At 39.4% G+C, this 18,116-nt stretch overlaps 1 pseudogene; it reads left to right on the top strand.

Annotated features, from left to right (window-relative positions):
- Window positions 1-2,271: 2,271 nt before the first annotated feature.
- LOC120163558 lies at window positions 2,272-7,724 on the top strand (annotated as a pseudogene).
- Window positions 7,725-18,116: the final 10,392 nt, after the last annotated feature.

Raw genomic sequence — 18,116 nt, 5'->3', positions numbered from 1 at the left:
ACTGAAAAGTCATGGTGAAATTATTATGATAGTGTCTGGTATATCACTGAAAAGTTCAGAAATGAAGTGATATATCAACTAAAAAAATTCAGAAATGACAAAATATATCACTGAAAAATTCTCTATCATTTTTCATTCAATGGTCACTAAAAAGAAAAATGGTTTTTTTCATTAAAATGGTCAAAAAAATCATTCAATGATCTAATATATCACTAAATTGAGTTGTTATATCCCTTAAAATACAAAGTACATCTTGGTAGGGTCTTTTAAATTGATTTATGTTCTTTGAATCTTAAAAAAAATCTACCTTTTACAACTTCCTTGAATGTCAAAAAAAATTCAAACAATGACTAACAAATTTTCACACTTGTCCATTCCAATGGCCAAATTCTACAAACTGATGATGGTGTTATGCTTATGTCATAGAGGCCCGTAAAAATGATGTTCCCTATAGATGTATCTCGTCGCCACATGAAGCAGAAAATTGAAAAAAAAACCGTTGGAGCTTTTGTTTCATGTTTGAGCTATCGACACATAATCTCATAAACTCCACTCACATATGGAGAAATCCAGCTTGATGATGATGACTAAGGGTGAGCGTTCGATCGAGTCGAGTAAAAAAATTTCGAGTTGTTGATTTCCATTTTATAACTGAGAGTTGAATTGAAATTTTTTAGTTGAGTCAAATTTATAAAAATCGAGTTGAGTCTAGTCGAGTCAAATTTTTGAGTTTCTATCTAAATTTAATTGTAAATATTTACAATATTATGAAATTATTTGATTCTAATTTAAATGATATTTTATAACCTTATACAATACTGTATAATTTTTTCATATCTTTTCATATGTAATATACATATATCGTCCGAAGACGACAAACTTAACTCAAACTTTGACTCAAACTTTAAAATCAATCTACTAATTACTAAACATTTGGAGCTATTTGAGTAGTATTTTACAACTCGATTTGAACTTGAAATTTTTTCGAGTCAAGTCGAGTTTATGAAATTGCAACACGAAGTCAATTAGAGTCGAGTTTTTTCAAGTCGAGTCGAGTTTTGTTCACCCCTAATGATGACGATGTTGCTGTTATGGTTGGACTACATCAATCAACAAATAATCAAATGATCGAGATTTATGCTGAAACAACAAATGCAGTAGATCTTCCTATGTCATCAACAACTGCACCATCCTTAGAATAATTAGGAATATCTATACCGAATGGAAGTGGTGCAAATGATAACCTGGTTGGGAGATTCGGTGAAAGCCTTGTTGAGTTTAATGAGGATGATGAAACTGTCATTCCAATGATGGAAGATGGCGACACATCAATATTTGATGATTCGAATATCATTGAGGTTGCCTCAGAGCGACAAGGTTTCGATATTGAGGGGATGTCTGGAGGTAGTGGTTTCACACGATCATGGATTGCAAAATGCTCCAAGGGTTGGGCCCATTCACCTACACCCCCTCAACCCCAAATGCCTCAATATCATCATCTAGTTCCAACACATCACTACAGCAAAATAGAGTTTTAGCGGTGTTTTTTAGTCTTATAGCGGCGTTTTTAAGCGCCGCTAAAAGTATTTGCGGCGATAGGAAAAACGCCGCAAGAAGCGCAGGCAATACTAGCGCTGCTAAAGTTAGCGGCGTTTGAGAACAAAAAATGCCGCAATAGGTCAATATCTATTACGACGTTTTTTGAACAAACACCGCAAAAGGTCGATATCTATAGCGGCGTTTTTGGAATAAACGCCGTAAAAAGTTATGATATATAGCAGCGTTTCTAGAAAAAATACCGCAAAAGGTCAGATCTATAGCGGCGTTTTTTGATACAAACACCGTAAAAGAGAAGACCTATACTGGCGTTTTTAGAACAAACACCACAAAAGGTCAGACCTATAGCGGCGGTTTTGGACACAAACGCCGCAAAAGGTCAGACCTATAACGGCGTTTGTGAACTCAAATGCCGCAAAAAGTCATACCTATAGCGGCGTTTTTGGATACAAACGCCGCTAATTACCTTTCTTTAGCTAATATTAATTGATTTTGCATATTTCATTTCTGCTATACATCACCTAAATTTATATCTAGCTTTATCTAATTAACAACAACCATACATTTTAATTAAGACAAAAAACATAGAGAAAAATACTTAACAACAAAATAAATTAAAGTTTTTTTATGGAGAGAGAACCTTAAAAGACATTAAAGTATAAATGAGTTACAACTGAACCTCAATGTGTAGATATACATGGATTTATTGTTCGATACATCCTCAATTTCACTAGCGTCATCATCATAACCTCCAGATATGCCTTCTAAAGCTACTTTGTTTCCCACTTCATTGGAATTTGTCATATTCATCGTCTTGACATCTTATTTAAAAGTATCATTTGACAATGAATGATCTCTCCTCAATAGATTAAAAACAAATGGGAAAGGTTGTGCCAGTCTATTGAAGAAACCGCTTTTTGTTGAAGTTTGTTCTTCAAGATTACTGCAATTACAATAATTTAGATGAGACTAAGAAGAGAAGGAAACAACCAGCAGAACTTGCATTCATAACATACATGTGAGTGATTGAGAACTGAAAAAAGATGTTGCAACAAACAACAAAAACAGGAAGTCAGGAACCATGAAAACTAAAATAGAATCATGATGTACTTTATAAAACTTTCACATTTCGTTGAGTATGAAGGGTTTTTTTAATGAGGTCTCCCATTTCTATAAAAAAAAATTAAAAAGAAAATCAACGTACTTGTTTAGCATGGCGGTAATATTGTTCCTTGCGTGACAAAAGAGATCGATGTTATCCTGTAACTGTTTATAAAAGCTTTAATCAATAAGCCAACCTCGGAATACTGTAAGTGTTAACAAGAATCATACATGATAAGGCAATCACATACAAGATTCGAAGAGCACTTTGCAAAAGAAGAATAAATAGAATCCATAACACTTCCTTTGAAAGATGAGTTCCACTTACAACAATACACAATGAAGAGCACGAATGCAGAAGTACATTTATATGCCACCTTATATCAGTTTGCAAATGAAGCTAAAAGTTTTGGACAACAATGCTAGATCCAAAAATTTTTGATCTTTAATAATTTCATCAGTGATGATTCTCATAGTCTCACTCTAAATCCATCAACACTAATCAATTAATAAAGGAATCATTATCACCTAAGTTAACCTCCTGAAATTTACTGCAAACACTTACATAACTTGCAAACTAAACATTAAAAAGTAGCATAAACAAGAAGGCATAGAATTCATCACAATAACACCTATCAATTACTGCATGGTTGCATATGATGATCAAAGAAAGGTTATGAACCAGGGAATGATACCTTGTATGCATAAAGATTGGATGTGATTTGGCTAAGAGTTTGAGCATTTTGCTTCAAAATATGCATAATTGTACCGCATATTCCTAAGAACATACAACAAACAAGCAGATTAAACAACTAAACAATACAACATGCATAATTTGCAGATTAAACATTAAAACCTCGCGAGTAACTACAATAGGTTTTCCATTAAGTAAAACCTCACATAAACTAAAAAGAGAAGGGAAGAATAACATATAAAATTAAGGAAATAAATAAATAAATATAATTAGTTTGATAATTTCAAGGAAAATGGACACATGGAGTCTAAAGCCCAAATTAGAAGAAATTTACTTTAACAACACAAATAGACAAAGTTGGGCGTATGAAACAATCAGAGTATAATTTATATATGCAAAGAACAGTCTAATAAACTCTTTAGCTTTACTGTTAAATGCCACAGGTGTTTAGCTGTGCTATTATTTCGCAGATATTCACTGAGTAGCGACTAGACTGAAGCCAGCTGCTAGAATCATTCTTTGACCTCATAAAAGAAAGATCAATCTCTATTGTAGAGTATAACTTTTACATTGCTGTTAAGTTTTCAAAGTTTTCAAAGCCAGATATTACAGGAAGTCAAAAACAGCTTCATGGTTTTAAAACTTTATAAAACTCCAAACTCAGAGAATTATGATGTACAACTCCAGTCACAATTGAATGATGAGTAAGCAAGAGAGAGTTCAACATGAATACACTTTATAAAATGATCTTAAGGAACAGTTCCATATTAATTAGTTCTACATGAAGATTAAGACCCTTTAGTTAGATGGATCACTTGACAATTATGCGTCCAAACTTGAACCTAAATTGTAGGCACTTTACCTGTGATAAATCTAATTTTGAATAGAATTTCAGGAACTGAGCTTGCAAATGCACTACTTGTACAGAATTAAAGAAATTAAAATATCAATTGCTTTAATGTTAAATTTGTGACCTTGGATTTCAAAGTAATCATTACTTCAATAAACCCCAATTCTATAGACATCATAAAAGTTTCAACGACAATTTTATTCACTCGGCTAAAATGTAAGAAAGCATCTCAATTTCACAGTTCACGGCACCATCACCTAGTAACAGATAAGTAATTTCTTAACTTTCCAATCATAGGCAAACAACAACAAATTTAGCCAAAATTAGTTATGGTAAGCATAATCCTAAGTAAACAAGTGTTGTAAACAGAGTCAGCGGATTAAACCTGAGTAAACTCATGTAGTATATCTCTATCACTTCGTTTGACTTGTGCAAGTCCAAACCTGAACAAGACAACCTGACCCCCCCGACTCCATGGCCACCCCAATTCCACTCCATTCTGGTCATGAACAACAGTGTTATTCACGAAGTGATCGACCTCTGGTACGATTGGCCCAACGGAAGAAACTTCAACATCATCCAGCACCAGCTGGGGAATGTCCTCCACGATCTCGAGTGGAACAACGGGACTTCCTTCTTTTACACCCTCGATTCCTCCAAAACTTGCAGCAGCGTTCAGCTCGAGGTCAGGATTTTACGCCCCGATTGGCTCGACGGAGCTACGTACTTGGGTTAGCGAGAGGCGGACGGGTTCGTTTGCAATGTGTGGGAGAAAGCGGATTTCATCACGTATTTTGAGGATGTGGTCACTAAGAGACCCATTCTCTGGATCTTCTACACCGGCGAGTCTAACTGATTTCGATTCAGTTCAATTTTAATCTGATGAATGAAGGTAAAAATTGAAAGTGTAGAGAGGGAGGCGCATGTGATGACATTTGAGGCGGGAGCAGTTCTTGATGATTCCAAGTGGCAAGCCCCCATATACTGCTTTCACAACACCACCAAAACCACCACCCACAGATTGCTGGGTGGAGCTCTCAAAGGTTTCAAAAAAAGGTTAAAGGGCGCGACACTTAAAATTTGTAAACTTGCGGCGTTTGTAAACACAAACGCCACTATAGTACAAGTTTATAACGGCGTTTGAATAAAAATGCCACTAAAGTACGCGTCTTTAGCGGAGTTTGTATAAAAACGCCACTAAAGTATGAGTCTTTAGCGGCGTTTGTAAACACAAACGCCACTATAGTACATGTGTATAACGGCGTTTGTATAAAAACGCCACTAAAGTACTACTCTTTTGCGGCGTTTGTTGAAATAACGCCACTATTGATGAACCTATTGCGGCGTTTTTATAAAAACGCTGCTAAAGTTACCATTTGTGGCGTTTTTATGTAAACGCCGCTATATGTTTAAAATTAGTGGCGTTTACTCCTAAAACGCCGCTAAAAAATGCCGCTGTAGAATAATTTTGTTGTAGTGCATGACATTAATTACGATTAGGGATGTGCATTTTCGGATACATATATTATCCAATTTAAAATTTTAGATATCAAAACAAAATCGGATCACTAAAATTCAGATGTCCAAAATTCCGGATAGAATATCCAAATATCTGAATCTGAATATATAATTTAACAAAAAAAACCAATATATTACTGCAAAAAAAATCATATATAAACTTTAACTCAGCATATAAAAAAATATAAAGATTAATCAACAATAAGAAAGCATCCAATTCATGTTAATACAAAAAAAAAGAACTCAATTTAATAGAGATTATGTTTTATAAATGAATTAGAATAACCAAGATATTAATATACAAAATTAGACACTGTCGCAACCGTCTTTCGGTTGGGCCCCAGAATTGGGCTTCGACTTGAAAAATATGGATTGGAGTCGCCACCGATTATTTATTTAAAAATAAATAGGTTAATCGGGTACCTTATTTCTTACCTGATCTGCGTCTTACCAAAGATATGTCGAATTCGGGAGTCGGTTACAGTCAAGGAAGGGTTAGCACCCTTGAACTGCCCTTTCGGTACTCTATAATTGCCAGTTGTCTTAATTAAGAAAGATATAAGTTTAAATTAGAAGGTAAAATATCGTTCCGAATTACTTACCGTAGATTGATTCGAAAGTTGTACCCTTTAAAAGTGAATGTGTCAGAGTGAATAAAACGAATAACATAAAGAAAATAAAATAAAGAGGAAAAATAATAAAACAAGATAAAAAGAGCAAAGACAATATATACATAAATAAATAAATAAGCATAAGCAAATAGATCAAAGATAAAGGAAATAAAAAAGGGAAAAGTGAATAAATAAATAGATAAGATAAAGAAGAAAAGCAAAGAAATAATAATAATATATTTTATATACATAAGTAGTTTAGAAAAAAAAATGATATTAGTTATAAATATAAAATATAATGACTTATAAAAATAATAAAAATAATCAAGTGACAAATAACTAAAGTATATAGTAATAAAATATTAAAAGTACATATAGATAATAATAAAATATAGTAGTAATATAGAATATAAACATGTATATATATTAAAATACCGAATGGTATAGATCAAGAAAAAAATAAATAAGAAAAATAAATAATAAAACTATATAATTAAATATAAATGCTAATAAACAACATTTAAATTAAGAAATAAAAAAAACATGGGGATCGAATTGAATGAATACAGAGTTGGGGATCAATTTTAAGAGAGGTTAGGGCGATAATGGAAGAATTAAAACAATAGGGGTCCAAAAAGGGATTTACCCTTAAATACGTAAAAACATACGGGTCAGAAGACTGGGTCGGGTCAACACGCGGGTTAACTGGTCGGGTATGGGTTGTGTATAAAAGTCAAAAATTTGTTTAAAAATTCATTTTCTCTTCTTCCCTAGCCGAGTCACTCCCTCTCTCTCAACATTTCTCTCGTCTGTTCTTTAAAAATAAGAACATGGTTGGGTTCTCGCATGAACCCAGATTCTGGCTACCTTAGCACCGCCTCGCCGCCGCCGTTCAACGGCGGCAAAACCTTTTTTTTTGGCCATTCGAAAGATCGTTTTACCCTCGTTTCAAAAATCAAAGTCTTTTCTAAATCGGGCCTCGGGGAACCGTGGATCTAAGGGAGAAGATCTTCGGTTTACCCCTTATGTTCATCGGCCAAAACGTTTCCTTTGGTGGTTTTCCGAATCAAGAATAACAAAACGAACGCCTGCAAGTATCAAAACGAAAAAAAGGGTACAAGCTTTACCTTTTGTCCTTCTCAAAAACGTTCCGGTTTTGCTCTAATTTTGCTTGGAATTTCTGCTTTTATTTCATGTAATCCGAATGTCCCCCAATGGTGTTGCTTTACACTTATTTATAATAAAAGAAAAGCATGTTTTTAGATTACATTTTGAATCCTAATAGAAGTCTAATGTTGGGTTGTTGGTGATGAACATGAGTCTCGGTTGCCTGATGTTTCTAGGATTGTTGGAGAGGCATGCACGGCAGGGAGTCCTCGGCTGGGATGGGTGATGCGACGCGGCTGAATGAGATAGGAGATTAGGGTTTCAAACAACCCTACGTGGAACCGGTTCTGTATGGGATTTGGGCTTGGCTTGTTAATCCATTGTTGGGCCAACATGTAGGCCTTGTAATATGAAATTCATGTGTCTACAGTTGCCCCTCTTTGCTCATTAGCGTGTAACGAAAATAGAGCAAAGATTAAAAGACACGAATTTCAGTCACATCGAATATCCTCTATTGTAGAGTTGAAATCCGGTGTTAAGACTGATTTGTGGATTTGGATTGAATCCTGAAATAACTCCCTCGTCGTGAGGTTGAGTCGAACTGGAAGATTCTGAGCGCGGTATCCTTCGGTGCGAAGCTGAAACCTAGCTCAAAGTTAAGTCGTCTTCTAGCTCAAGATGTTTCATCGTGAAGATGGAACTTGACCTGAGGACTTTGGTGTCGCTGTGTTACAGATGACTCCTTCGTCGTGAAGTCGGGTCAATCTGTTTGTGAAGTTGGAATTTATATATGGTCCATTCGCCATGAAGTTGAACCTGAGAATTGGATATCCTTCGTAGTGAAGTTTAAATCCAAGTAAGTAGTATTGTTCTGAGTCCAATATCCTCTGCTGTGAAGTTGAGATTGGTTCTGGAACCGGGAAATTGTTTATTGACAGTCAGCCGCCCCTTCGCTGCGAAGTTGAGCTTGTGCTGTCTTGGGTCCAATATCCTTCGTTGTGAAGTTGAGATTGGCTCCGAAATTGTTTGTTGACAGTCAGCCGCCCCTTCGCTGTGAAGTTGAGCTTGTGCTGTCTTGGGTCCAATATCCTTCGCTGTGAAGTTGAAATTGGCCCTGAAACTGGGAAATTATTGTTGACAACCAGCCGTCCCTTCGTTGTGAAGTTGAACTTGTGTTGTCTTGAGTGGCACGATATCCTCCATCGTGGAGTTGAAATCGTGGATGTTTGGCTTCGAGCTAGATATCCTTCGTTGCGAAGTTGATTTTGACTCTAGCTAAGGCCTGTCTAGAAATCTTGATTATGGAGTCATGAGGTTTCAATCCATGATCTTGGATTCTTCAAATGTTCCAATCTGATGTTCGTTTTTTTATCTTTGATCTGGGAAATGCTTCTCGACCATCTCAATTAAATGCATGAGCCTTGATCGGCTTCCGAGTACCTGTACTTTTCAATGAACCTTTGTACAGTAATATACGAATATCTTTTGCACAAATAAATAAATCACTAAGTTTAAGCTCAATCCAAGATGCTCAAAAGGAATTGGTGTAGAGAAAAGAATTGTCTTTTATTCACAAGGGAAAAAGAACAAATAATACATGACAAACATTTTGGAGGGTGAAGACATAATGAGGTATAAACGAGTGTCTTAGATTTCAATAATGTGGGAACTTCTGAGCTGAAAAGCCGTTGGGTGACCTTGAATACAGCCTTTGCCAAAGGATCTGTAAAAATGTGACGACCTTCATGAGAGTGCAACCTTTCTCCGACTCGTTGAGTCTGTAGAAAATTCAGATGCCGGGAAGTTTCAACTGTCTGGATTTCTTTGAATTATCCAAATTGCCCTTTCGGGTTTTCAATTCGGACCCATCCTTGGTTGCAAGACACCCTTTGCGGGTTTTCATCTTGAACCCACCTTTTTGTTCTTTTTCTTTTTCTCTTGTTTTTTTTCTTTTTTCGATTTTTTTCAATTTAGGGCGCCCTTTCGGGTTTTCACCCTAAACGTTTTTCATTTTTTTACTTAGGACGCCCCTTTGGGTTTTCATCCTAAGCGAAGTATTTCTTGATTGCATCCGAATTGATGGGATGTGGTTGGTCAGGTCCGTCCATTTCGGCCAGGACAAGGGCTCCTCCAGAAAAGGCCTTTTTCACAACATAGGGTCCTTCCCAATTTGGCGTCCATTTTCCTCGGAAATCTTTCTGAACTGGCAAAATTCTCTTTAGCACCAGATCTCCTTCTCAGAATGTTCTCGGGCGTACCTTCTTGTCATGTGCTCGAATCATTCGTTTCTGATAGATTTGGCCATGACGAATGGCCTTCAGTCTCTTCTCATCTATTAAATTTAGCTGATCATATCTGGATTGAGCCCATTCCGCATCATCCAGTTTGACTTCTGTCAAGACCCGTAATGATGGGATTTCCACTTCAATGGGCAGCATTGCTTCCATTCCATATGCCAGCAAAAATGGAGTTGCCCCAGTCGAGGTTCGTACCGAGGTTCGGTAAGCAAACAAAGCGAATGACAGCTTCTCGTGCCAGTCTTTGTAGGTCTCGGTCATTTTTTCCACTATCTTTTTAATGTTCTTGTTTGCTGCTTCTACTGCACCATTCATCTTTGGTCTGTAGGTAGTAGAATTGTGATGCTTTATGTTGAATTGCTCACAAGCAGCCTTCATCATGTTGTTGTTCAAGTTTGTAGCATTATCGGTAATGATTCTTTCAGGTAAACCACACCGACATATGATCTCTTTCTTCAAAAACTTACAAATAACAGATTGAGTGACACTGACATAGGAAGCAGCTTCTACCCACTTGGTGAAATAATCGATGGCTACAAGGATGAAACGATGACCATTCGAAGCCTTCGGATGGATTTGCCCAATAACATCCATGCCCCACATGGAGAAAGGCCATGGTGATGTCATGACATGAAGCGGGTGAGGTGGAACATTTATTTTATCTCCGTAAATCTGACATTTATGACATTTTTTAGCATAGTTGATGCAACCACCTTCCAGTGTGGACCAGAAATATCTGCATCTCATTACTTGTCTCGACATCATATGTCCATTTGCATGTGCTCCACAAACTCCGTCATGTACTTCTTCCATTATCATTTTTGCCTCTTCAGCATCGACGCATCTTAACAGAACTTGACTATGGCTTTTCTTGTACAAGACCTCCCCATCAAGAACGTACCCAGCTGCCATCCTTCTAATAGTTCTTTTGTCGATTTCAGTGGCTTCCTCCGGATAACTTCGATGCTTGATATACTGCAAAATGTCGTAGTACCAAGGCTTAGTGTCTTTTGTTTCTTCAATCTGGTAGCAATGAGCCGGGTACTCATATGACTGCATGTCGATTGGCATCATTTCAGATTCCCCGCCGAGTTTGAATGCGGCTGCCAAGGTAGCCAGAGCACCAGCTATTTGATTTTCTTCTCTTGGCACATAGTGAAAAGTGACTTCATCGAATTCTTCGAGTAAATCCAACATTAACTTTCGGTATTCTATCAATTTTGTATCTTTGGTTTCCCATTCTCCACGGAGCTGATAGATTACTAATGCTGAATCACCGTATACCCGCAAGGTCCTTATACTTTGCCCCAGCGCAGCTCGAATTCCTAAGACACAAGCTTCGTATTCTGCCATATTGTTAGTACAATCGAAATTCAGTCTGCTGGTAATGGGTAGTGACTCCCTTCGGAGAGATCAATATTGCCCCAATACCATGTCCTAATGCATTGGATGCCCCATCGAAATACATTCTCCAGGAACTGTCTGTTGAAGTAACTGCTTCCTCTAAAGATAAAGCCATCAAGTCCTCATCTGGGAAATCAAAATCTAGTGGCTCATAATTCTCGTCGGTTCTGCTTGCTAAGAAATCTGATATGGCACTTCCTTTTATGGCTTTCTGGCTCACGTACTCAATGTCGAATTCAGACAATAATATCTGCCATCGGGCTAACCTTCCGGACAGAGCAGGTACACCCATCATGTATTTTAAAGGATCTAACTTGGAAATCAACCAAGTGGTGTGATACAACATGTATTGTCTGAGTCTTTTTGTAGCCCAAACTAAAGCACAACAAACTTTCTCGATAGGCGATATCTGACCTCGCAATCCGTGAACTTCTTGCTCAGATAGTAGATGGCTCTTTCTTTTCTTCTAGACTCGTCATGTTGACCCAAGACACAACCCATTGAGTTCTCGAATATGGAAAGGTACAGGAATAAAGGTTTGCCTGGGATGGGGGACATTAAAATAGGAGTATGAGATGAGTATTCTTTCACCTTCTCGAATGCGACCTGACAGTTTTCATTCCATGCCCCAGGGCTGTTCTTTCGGAGAAGTCGGAAGATATGATCACACTTATCGGTTAACTGAGATATGAACCGTGCTATGTAATTCAATCTGCCCAGAAAACCTCGGACCTCCTTTTGTGTTCGAGGTGGAGGTAGATTTTGTATAGCCTTAACTTTGTCAGGATCAACCTCAATGCCTTCTCTGCTGACCACGAAACCTAACAGTTTCCCGGATGTTACCCCAAAAGTACACTTGTTAGGGTTCAGTCGAAGCTGGAACTTCCTTAGTCTCTGGAAGAGCTTTCTCAAATGCTCGACATGTTCATTTTCGGTTTGTGCCTTGATAATCATGTCGTCGACATAAACCTCGATTTCTTTGTGCATCATGTCATGGAACAGGGTTACCATGGCTCTCTGATATGTTGCCCCAGCATTCTTTAATCCGAAAGGCATCACTTTGTAACAGAAAGTTCCCCACATTGTGACAAAAGTGGTCTTCTCCATGTCCTCAGGGTGCATCTTGATCTGATTGTATCCCGAAAATCCATCCATGAATGAAAAGTAGTTGTTCCCGGCCGTATTGTCCACAAGAGTGTCTATATGTGGCAGAGGAAAGTTATCTTTGGGACTTGCCTTGTTAAGGTCCCGGTAATCGACACACATGCGTACTTTCCCGTCCTTCTTCGGCACAGGCACTATGTTGGCCACCCACTCCGGATATTTGGCCACTTGAAGAAATCCGGCATCGAATTGTTTCTTGACTTCTTCCTTGATCTTGAAGAGCATTTCTGGCCGCATCCTTCTCATTTTCTGCTGCACTGGTTTGCATTATGGTTTAATTGGAAGTTTGTGGACTACCATATCTGTGTCTAGTCCAGGCATGTCTTGATATGACCAGGCGAACACCTCTTTGTACTCCTGAAGTAAATTTATCAGGTTTTGTCTTGCTTCAGTCGAAAGAGTTATACCGATTTTAACCTCCTTTCGATCTTCCTCAGTGCCTAGATTCAAGATTTCGATTGTCTCTTTATAGGGCAGTATCTGTTTATCTTCTCTTTCTACCATTCTCAACAATTCAGTAGGCAAGTTGCACTCCTCTTCAGTGTTGTGTTCATCAAATTCCCCGAGACAAATGGCCGATTCAAAATCCACCTCCGGATCAAGATCATTAGTGCCTACATTATCGTTATCTGGGGATCTGAAAGATAGGAAAATATGCATGTGTGAGAGGAAAATATCCCACACGAAATAATCAAGAATTAAGTTTTTAGGGAAAGTGGAAACGAAGTATTGAAATAAAGAGGATATATAATGAATTCAAAATGAAATAAAGGAAAATTTGTTTGCCATGAAAAGAAAAAAAAATGCATCTTTTATTGAACTTAAACCTAATATTTATTCACCCTCACAAAAGATCACCTATTGCCCCGGGTATAGGCAAATAGGGATAGTTCGAATATTACTCTGAAAAATTCTTGTAAAACACAGGTAGTTCTTCGACCGTCCAACTGCTAGGCACGAATCCAGGTGGCAAAGGGCATATCCCAGATCTAACGATGTCGTCAGCATTTCCAGTGGTTACGACATTGATGCTCAGTTCTTCCAAATCCGCCTCTAAATCTGCCGGGGTGGTTTCAAACACATATCCACCTGTCTTGAATGTGTGGCAAAGAGGCGGGACTGTCATGGGCTCCCATTGAAGTTCACTTCCAATCAACCTGGCTAGTCTTCTTTCTCAGTTCTTCTGAACTTCTTTCCTCCTTTCATGGTAACTGGGTTGAAAGCCGAGCCCAAACCGGTCTGGCTTTGAAATGGGAAGAACTGGATCAATCCTCCCTTGCAGAAATTTCCCAAAACCTCTTCCAATCTTGGCACCTTGTCCCAATGTTTGCATGATCTCCATTCTGGTACACTTGGAAAGTCAGGGTTTAGGAATCGTTCTTCCTTCTGCCACAAAGGTGGCATTCACAAATTCCAAGGAGCGGAATGAACACTCCACCGCTTCCTCATCCACCTCGATGTATGGGGCCTCCGTGGTTACACTTGCCACAATATCTTTCTCAGCATTAATAATTACTAAGGCCCCGTCAATAACAAATTTAACCTTCTGGTGCAGTGTAGATGGTACTGCACCAGCTTGATGAATCCATGGCCTTCCCAAAAGACAGTTGTAAGAAGGCATAATATCCATCACCAGAAACTCAATGTTGTAGGTGGCTGGTCCGATAGTCAGCGATACCTCGATCTTGCCAATTACCTCTCTCTTGGTTCCGTCAAATGCTCAGACCACGTTCTGGCATGCCCTCATATGAGAGGTATCTATTGGCAGCCTTTTCAAAGTGGCTAAAGGCATTACGTTCAGAGCTGAGCCGTTGTCAATCAACACACTTGGCAGAGCATGCCCCTTACAGTAGGTAGTGATGTGCAATGCCTTTGTTCGACCTCTTCCTCCGGATAGAATCTCATCATCTGAAAACGAGATGAGATTATCAGCTTGAATATTACTCACCAGTCAATCCATCTTACTGATTGGTATGTCCTGTGGCACGAATGTTTGATTCAGGACTTTCAACAGTGCCTCCCGATGTGCTTCCGAGCTTAATAACAGTGCCAACATTGAAATGCGTGTCGACAAGTTGTGGAGCTGTTCTACAACACTGTACTCACTATGCTTTAGAAATTTGAGGAACTCTTTAGCTTCTTCCTCCTTGATAGGTTCATTGATAGTCAATACATCTTCCTTGAAGGGCTCTAGTTGTCTTTGCCCTACATTGTTGTCACATCCTTCGGAAGTACTCACCTGTCATCCGTACTTCTATGGCACTTGCCGATTGTCTTTGTACTGAAAAGGTCGAGGGGCCGTAATCACCACCTTTGCCTTAGGGGTAATGATCAAAGGACTACCCCTGCCGAATCTCTTGTCTGATGCTCCTTCAGTAGCACAAATGTCTGCTTCCGGGGAATCCTGAACTTCTTCGTAGAACTCCAGCTCCTTATGGTCCATCATGAGCTGGACTAATGTCCGGAACTCGGAACATCCTTGCACTTTATGCCCCTCTTCGTCGTGGTAGCAACAATAATTACCACCTTCATTCCTTGTTGGATATGACTGCGGTATAAGAAGCCCTGCCTTTACCATTTGGTTCCATACCTAGGCCAAAGAAGTTTTGACTTCTGAAACATTGGTTTTGACTCTCTTGCCGTCCCTGGTGGTGATTGCATTAATTCCAGTCTCTGGGTGATTAGGCAAGGGATTCTGGGCAACGTTCGGTGTTTCAGAGTTAAAAGTGATCCAATTTTTGTTCCGCATTCATTGTACAAGCCTCTTGAATGCAAGACAACCTTCGATCGAATTCCCTTGCACACCTCCATGGTATTCACAGTTCGCATTCTCGTCATACCATCTCGGATATAGGGGTTTCATTGGATCCATTGGGTAAGGCGACACTGCATGAGTATCAAAGAGTTGTTGATATAACTCTTTATATGACATGGGAATGGGATCGAACTGCTCTCTTTCCCTTTCTTTCCTTGGTTCTCTCTGAGCTTGATTAGAAGTACCAGATGGTGCAGCTGCAGTGGTCTTTGAGCTTGAGACCGTAACGCCCTTGTTGACGTTATAGGTGTTGACATTGTTGACCTCTCGGTCTTTGTTCTTCGTGGGAGGCTTTTTACTAGAGTCTCCTCCCTCGATTTTCCCTTGTTTAATGGCCAACTCAATCATTTCGCCAGCCATAACTAGATCTGAAAAACCCCCTGATGTAATTTCCACCAGGTGCCCAAAGTAAGGTGTCTTCAGAGTTTGTACAAACAACTTTCTAGTCTCTTTTTCATCCAAGGGTGGATGAACCTGCACAGACAAATCCTTCCACCGCTGTGCATATTGTCGGAAACTCTCGTTGTGCTTCTTCTCCAGTCCTTGTAGCATAACCCGGTCTGGTCTCATATCGTTGATGTACTTGTACTGCTCCAGGAAAGACTTAGCTAAGTCTCTCCATGTCTTAATATGAGTTTGGCTGAGCTGGTTGTACCACCGGACAGCCGAACCGGACAAGCTCTCCTGAAAACAGTGAATCAGGAGTTGGTCATTCCCTCCATACCCTGTCATCTTCCGACAGAACATAGTGATATGGGCCGATGGGCAACTGTTCCCATCGAACTTCTCAAACTCAGGAATTTTAAATTTTGGCGGAAGCACCAAATCTGGAACTAGGCTCAGCTCTCTTGCGTCCACTCCATAAAAGTCATAGTCCCCCTGGACCAACTTCACTCGATCTTCTAACATCCTGATCTTTTCTTCTATCTTTTTCGCTTTGTCATCTTCATCGAAATCCGGGATACCGTAATCATCTGGACGATTATCAGGATTAGTTATGGAAGTTTGCACCTTTACAGCAGATGGTGCTTTTCTTTTGACAGCAGAAGAGTTCTCTTGTGGTGTTGGTATGATCTCGGGTGAGATAACCACCTGTGGGGCTGGTGATATGATTACCCCTCCGGAGGAACCTCCCTCTACTGCACTAGATTGCTGTAATCCAGATAACTTGGCCACAATTTGATCGACCAATGACTCCTGGTTCTTCTTGATGGACTCCAGGGTGCTTTGACTATTTTGAGCCATCCTGTCTTCCAATTCTTTTTGCAGTCTCGTAATGTTCTCCTCGAGTTTTTCCATTATGGCCTCCATTTGTCTCTTCTTTGCTCGGGTATTATGTGGATGATGCGTATTTAATGTCTGTAGTGGTAGACTTGGTGTTTTCTCTTTCGCTTTCTGAGACATGTTCTGTTTGTTAATACGAATGTAAAAACATGGAAAATATAGAAATAAACATGAAATAAAGAATGCAAAATATACAATGCATGATGTATGCAACTTAGAGGCACTGATCCAGAAAAAAGTGTTCATTATTATAAATAATCTTTATTCAGACAAAAATATCTTATCTTGTAAGAGACATAAAAACAATCAAAGGTACACTCGGACCAAATCCTCTAAACCCCGAATAGCTTCTAGTAGATTGACAAGTCTTCTGTCTTCACCCGTTACTGGTTGAATACCTTGTCGAACCACTCCGGCTTCCCTTGCCAGGCCATGAAGATGACGAGCTGCCTTCTGTACTTGATATAGGAAGTCTCGGATGATTGCGTCTCTGGCCTTCACCCTTTGTTGTGCTTGCTCCCAACGGAAACGCCACTGTAGACTTCCATCAAAGGGCACTATCTGAAGCTCGGCTGCTTGCTTTTTGAATCCATCTACGATAACTTCTAACTCACCTATTGTTTTGCCATCTCTCTCATGCTGTTTCTCCATATCAGCCATCTGGATTCTCAAGCGTTGGTTTTGATGTTGACTGTCTGCTAAGCGCCTCTGAGCAATCTTCATCTTTTCCTTCCAGGTTCTCTCATCAGGCCCCTCAAACTTTCTTTTCAAGCTGTGAGCTTCGTCTTTCCAGTACTCAGAGGACACTTTCAACTTGGAGTTATCCTTGACAACATCTTGATACCCCTTTCTTAAGTCTTCGAGCTCGAAATGGACTCTTTTCTGTTCCTTTTCCAGTTTGTCTGCTTTATCTTTCTGAGAGTCGGCATCCATCTTCCACTGATAGCGCTCAGCCTCAAGTTCTTTTATCCTCTGCCTCAGCTCATTATTCACAGCTTCAAACTCTGTCTTGGCTATCTCAAGTTCAGAAGGGACATGCCTGAGATGTTCTTCCATAGTTCGGGTGTCCTCACAGTCTGGCACCGGAATATTGTCATTTTTCCTCAATCTTCGCCATTCCACATAATCTGGGGTAAGCATGTTCTTGGAAGCTACGATGTCCATCCGGAATATTTTCTTCCAAGAATCGGCTGCTTCTTTGATCATCTTCTTATAGCTGTTACCGTGATACCCAAACTCTGATCCAGATAGTCCGCATGTTGCTGGGACAAACTGACGTGCCCCATATGTCTCAGTGCTAACAATGGAGCATACCCAACTGCACCCCAAAGTCCTAGTAAGGTCATCGTGTCAGAGCCCTCACACCAGAAAAGAACATCACTGAGGAACAACCAAGGGGCTCTCCAGGCAATATCTCGGTCCTGAAGATGAATGAAGATTTTCATCCACTTCTCTTTTGAAGCACCCTCATGCCATTTCATAGTGATGAACTCTCCCAAAGGTGAATAGGTAGTGCTAAATCGACGGTAGGCAACCCCGTTGGTCTTCCAGAAGTGGCTGTGAATCCATACTTGAAGGAGCTGAACACACCCAATGAATCTTCCTCCACCAACTCTTCTGCAATGATTAAGAGATCGGAAAGTCTCGGCTAAGATGGTTGGTGCTGGGTTGACTCGTTTTGGGAGTTGCTCAAATAGTTCCACCACAGCAGTAT

The sequence above is a fragment of the Hibiscus syriacus genome, unplaced genomic scaffold, assembly GCF_006381635.1.
Source record: "Hibiscus syriacus cultivar Baekdansim isolate YM2019G1 unplaced genomic scaffold, ASM638163v2 tig00111463_pilon, whole genome shotgun sequence".
Lineage (NCBI taxonomy): Eukaryota > Viridiplantae > Streptophyta > Magnoliopsida > Malvales > Malvaceae > Hibiscus > Hibiscus syriacus.
Note: the sequence above shows the minus strand (reverse complement) of the source record. Positions and strands in the feature narration are given on the sequence as shown.